The sequence below is a fragment of the Lolium perenne genome, chromosome 3 (genome assembly GCF_019359855.2).
Source record: "Lolium perenne isolate Kyuss_39 chromosome 3, Kyuss_2.0, whole genome shotgun sequence".
Classification (NCBI taxonomy): domain Eukaryota; kingdom Viridiplantae; phylum Streptophyta; class Magnoliopsida; order Poales; family Poaceae; genus Lolium; species Lolium perenne.
Window position 1 is genome coordinate 323,446,300 of NC_067246.2, and position 5,771 is coordinate 323,452,070.

The window sequence follows — 5,771 nt, forward strand, 5'->3', positions numbered from 1 at the left end:
AATAAAAACAAAGTACTGTAGGTAAAAACATGGGTTGTCTCCCATAAGCGCTTTTCTTTAACGCCTTTCAGCTAGGCGCAGAAAGTGTGTATCAAGTATTATCAAGAGACGAAAGGTCAACATCATAATTTGTTCTCATAATGGAATCAAAAGGTACCTTCATTCTCTTTCTAGGGAAGTGTTCCATACCTTTCTTGAGAGGAAATTGATATTTTATATTACCTTCCTTCATATCAATAACAGCACCAACAGTTCGAAGAAAAGGTCTTCCCAATATAATGGGACAAGATGCATTGCATTCAATATCCAAGACAACAAAATCAACGGGAACAAGGTTATTATTAATGGTAATGCGAACATTATCAACTTTACCCAAAGGTTTCTTTGTAGAATGATCAGCAAGATTAACATCCAAATAACAATTTTTCAGCGGTGGCAAGTCAAGCATATTATAAATTTTCTTAGGCATAACAGAAATACTTGCACCAAGATCACATAAAGCATTACAATCAAAATCTTTAACCTTCATCTTAATGATGGGCTCCCAACCATCCTCTAGCTTTTTAGGAATAGAGGCTTTGCGCTCTAGTTTCTCTTCTCTAGCTTTTATAAGAGCATTTGTAATATGATGTGTAAAAGCCAAATTTATAGCACTAGCATTAGGACTTTTAGCAAGTTTTTGCAAGAACTTTATAACTTCAGAGATGTGGCAATCATCAAAATTCAAATCATTATAATCTAAAGCAATGGGATCATCATCCCCAATGTTGGAAAAAATTTCAGCAGCTTTATCACAGGCAGTTTCAGCAGTTTTAGCAGTTTCAGGCAGTTTTTCGCGCTTTGCATTAGAAGTGGAAACATTGCTAACACCAATTCTTTTATTAGTATGAGTAGGAGGTGCAGCAACATGTGTAGCATTAGCATTACTAGTGGTGGTAATAGTCCAAACTTTAGCTATATTCTTTTCTTTAGCTAGTTTTTCATTTTCTTCTCTATCCCACCTAGCACGCAGTTCAGCCATTAATCGTATATTCTCATTAATTCTAACTTGAATGGCATTTGCTGTAGTAGTAATTTTATTATGATGATTCTCATTAGGCAAAACTTTTGATTTCAAAATATCAACATCAGCAGCAAGACTATCGACTTTAGAAGCAAGTATATCAATTTTCCCAAGCTTTTCTTCAACAGATTTGTTAAAAGCAGTTTGTGTACTAATAAATTCTTTAAGCATGGCTTCAAGTCCAGGGGGTGTGTTCCTATTATTGTTCTAAGAATTCCCATAAGAATTACCATAGCCGTTGCCATTATTATAAGGATATGGTCTATAGTTGTTACTAGAATTGTTCCGGTAAGCATTGTTGTTGAAATTATTATTTTTAATGAAGTTTACATCAACATGCTCTTCTTGTGCAACCAATGAAGCTAATGGAACATTATTAGGATCAATATTAGTCCTATCATTCACAAGCATAGACATAATAGCATCAATCTTATCACTCAAGGAAGAGGTTTCTTCGACAGAATTTACCTTCTTACCTTGTGGAGCTCTTTCCGTGTGCCATTCAGAGTAGTTGATCATCATATTATCAAGAAGCTTTGTTGCTTCACCAAGAGTGATGGACATAAAGGTACCTCCAGCAGCTGAATCCAATAAATTCCGCGAAGAAAAATTTAGTCCTGCATAGAAGGTTTGGATGATCATCCAAGTAGTCAGTCCATGGGTTGGGCAATTTTTAACCAAAGATTTCATTCTTTCCCAAGCTTGAGCAACATGTTCAGTATCTAATTGTTTAAAATTCATTATGCTACTCCTCAAAGATATAATTTTAGCAGGGGGATAATATCTACCAATAAAAGCATCCTTGCATTTAGTCCATGAATCAATACTATTCTTAGGCAGAGATAGCAACCAATCTTTAGCTCTTCCTCTTAATGAGAAAGGGAACAATTTTAGTTTAATAATATCACCATCTACATCTTTATATTTTTGCATTTCACATAATTCAACAAAATTATTAAGATGGGCAGCAGCATCATCAGAACTAACACTGAAAATTGCTCTCGCATAACAAGATTCAAGTAAAGCAGGTTTAATTTCAAAGAATTCTGCTGTAGTAGCAGGTGGAGCAATAGGTGTGCATAAGAAATCATTATTATTTGTGGTTGTGAAGTCACACAACTTAGTGTTTTCAGCGTTGGCCATTTTAGCAACAGTAAATAAAACAAACTAGATAAAGTAAATGCAAGTAAACTAATTTTTTGTGTTTTAGATATAGCAAACAAGATAGCAAATAAAGTAAAACTAGCAACTAATTTTTTTGTATTTTGATTTAGTGCAGCAAACAAAGTAGTAAATAAAACTAAGCAAGACAAAAACAAAGTAAAGAGATTGAGAAGTGGAGACTCCCCTTGCAGCGTGTCTTGATCTCCCTGCAAGCAACGGCGCCGAAATTTGCTTGATGCGTGTGGTTGGCACGTCCGTTGGGAACCCCAAGAGGAAGGTGTGATGCGCACAGCGGCAAGTTTCCCTCAGTAAGAAACCAAGGTTTAATCGGACCAGTAGGAGTCAAGAAGCACGTTGAAGGTTGATGGCGGCGAGATGTAGTGCGGCGCAACACCAGTGATTCCGGCGCCAACGTGGAACCTGCACAACACAACCAAAGTACTTTGCCCCAACGAAACAGTGAGGTTGTCAATCTCACCGGCTTGCTGTAACAAAGAGTTAACCGTATTGTGTGGAAGATGATTGTTTGCAGAAAACAGTAGAACAAGTATTTCAGGAGATTGTATTTCAGTAAAGAGAATTGGACCGGGGTCCACAGTTCACTAGAGGTGTCTCTCCCATAAGACGAACAGCATGTTGGGTGAACAAATTACAGTTGGGCAATTGACAAATAAAGAGAGCATGACCATGCACATACATATCATGATGAGTATAGTGAGATTTAATTGGGCATTACGACAAAGTACATAGACCGTCATCCAACTGCATCTATGCCTAAAAAGTCCACCTTCAGGTTATCATCCGAACCCCCTCCAGTATTAAGTTGCTAACAACAGACAATTGCATTAAGTATTGCGCGTAATGTAACTAGTGACTACATCCTTGAACATAGCACTAATGTTTTATCCCTAGTGGCAACAGCACATCCATAACCTTAGAGGTTCTTGTCACCCCTCCAGATTCACGGAGACATGAACCCACTATCGAGCATAAATACTCCCTCTTGGAGTTACTAGCATCAACTTGGCCAGAGCATCTACTAATAACGGAGAGCATGCAAGATCATAAACAACACATAGATATAACTTTGATAATCAACATAACAAGTATTCTCTATTCATCGGATCCCAACAAACGCAACATATAGAATTACAGATAGATGATCTTGATCATGTTAGGCAGCTCACAAGATCCGACAATGATAGCACAATGGGGAGAAGACAACCATCTAGCTACTGCTATGGACCCATAGTCCAGGGGTAGACTACTCACACATCACACCGGAGGCGACCATGGCGGCGTAGAGTCCTCCGGGAGATGATTCCCCTCTCCGGCAGGGTGCCGGAGGCGATCTCCTGGATCCCCCGAGATGGGATCGGCGTTGGCGGCGTCTCTGGAAGGTTTTCCGTATCGTGGCTCTCGGTACTGGGGGTTTCGTCACGGAGACTTTTTATAGGCGGAAGGGCAGGTCAAGAGGCGGCACGGGGGCCCCACACTACAGGCCGGCGCGGCCAAGGGGGGGGCCGCGCCGCCCTATGGTGTGGCCCCTCCGTGGCCCCTCTTCGTCTCTCCTTCGGACTTCTGGAAGCTTCGTGAGAAAATAGGCCCCTGGGCTTTGATTTCGTCCAATTCCGAGAATATTTCCTTACTAGGATTTCTGAAACCAAAAACAGCAGAAAACAAAGAATCGGCACTTCGGCATCTTGTTAATAGGTTAGTTCCAGAAAATGCACGAATATGACATAAAGTGTGCATAAAACATGTAGATAACATCAATAATGTGGCATGGAACATAAGAAATTATCGATACGTCGGAGACGTATCAGCAGGCCTCGACGGGACAGCAATCGTGGGCGGTGGAACGGCGGGAAAGTTCCCGCGCGCACCAAGGTTCCCGCGCGCGCGAAAAGGCCATTGGCGCGCGCTCGCGCCCAAGTTTCCCGCCAGGCCGCTGGCTATAAAAGACGGCGGCGGTCACAGACCGCATCACACCCGCTCCGCCGTCCTCTCCCCCTCCACCTTCTCCGGCGCCCTCTCCATCACCATGCCGCCCACCCTGCAGGCCACGTGGGCCAACCTCTCTCTCGCCGCCCGGGCCAGGTTCCCGCGGACGGAGGAGGAGGAGCGTGCGGACTCGGGGTGGGTCGCCGACGACGAGGCGCTCCGCGTCACTGTCGAGGCGGCGGCGAAGAAGGAAGGGGACGCGGAGATGGTGGAGGCGGCCGCGGACGGCTGGCACGAGACCGCGGACGGCTGGTACGAGGCCGCGGAGGAGCGGGCGGCCGCCGCGGAGGAGGAGCCCACGAACGAGGAGGACCTCGCGCTGGCGAACATCAAAGCCGCCATCGAGGAGCGTCTCGCCGACCTCACGCGCGTGACGAAGGAGCACAAGGCGACCTGCCGGGCCGGCCGTCGCCGATTAGGCGACCTCCTCGGCCAGAAGAATGAGCTGGTCGCTACGCGAGCAGCCCGCCACCTCATCCAGATGCCCACGCCCGAGCGGCGCGCCCGGGAGGCTGCTGCGTCGGCGGAGCGCGGCCGACAAGAGCGCATGCGCCGGCGGAACGAGAACCACGAGGCCCAGGCCGCTGGCCGCGTCCGCCTGGAGGCGCGCACTGCTGTGGAACGCGCCGTCCTGCAGGAGCTGGTGCTATGCGGGAAGCAGATGGTGCCGCCGCAGGAGGCGGAGCGCGAGCGCGGCCGAGGCGCGCGGACGGAAAAAAGGAGGATGAAGGCCTCAGCCGCGCCACCCAGCTTGTAAGCTGGAGTGGAATCCTCACGCCTACAGGCCGTCCGCGTCGAGTAAAATCCACGGCCCCGATGGCGAGCCGGCGAGGAGTCGCCGGCCAGGCCGCCGGCCCCGTACGTATTAGGATAGAAGCACTAGTAGAAAAAGAGGCTTCCATACGCCCTCATTAGTCCCCAAATATTTTGACCCGAGACTAATGGGGCCTTTAGTCCCGGTTCTGCTGGTGAACTAAGACTAATGCTCTGGCCGAGACGAAAGGGTACCCCTTTAGTCTCGGTTGGTAGGGCTATGGTGGGATGCAGCTGGCGCAGAAACCTTTAGTCCCGGTTGGGGACACCAACCGGGACTAAAGGGGTCCCCAACCGGGACTAAAGGTTTTTCCGGGTTTTTCACTCCCCACGCACCATGCACCCCCCTCCCCCCTAGATCGTCTTTTTTTGCTTTGTAAAATACAAAATAAAATAATAGAAAATAAAAAAAAATTGTTTTCAGATTCTTGTATATTATGCAACCTACTATTCGGAGAAATTAAGAAATTCGAATTTTCACTTTTTTTGCAAAAAAAGTTTGAAAAATGGTAAAACCGCAATAACTTTTGCATACGACGTCGGAAAAAAACATATAATATATCAAAAAAATCCTGGGAAAAAGTTACATCCGAATTCACCTGGGTTTACCCGGTTAGACAATTTTTAGATTCTCAAAATTCCAAATGAAAATATGAAAGCAGGAAGATTTTAGTTTTTGCTATAAATTACGGATTTTATATTTTTAAATTTTTTTAAAAATTAGAAT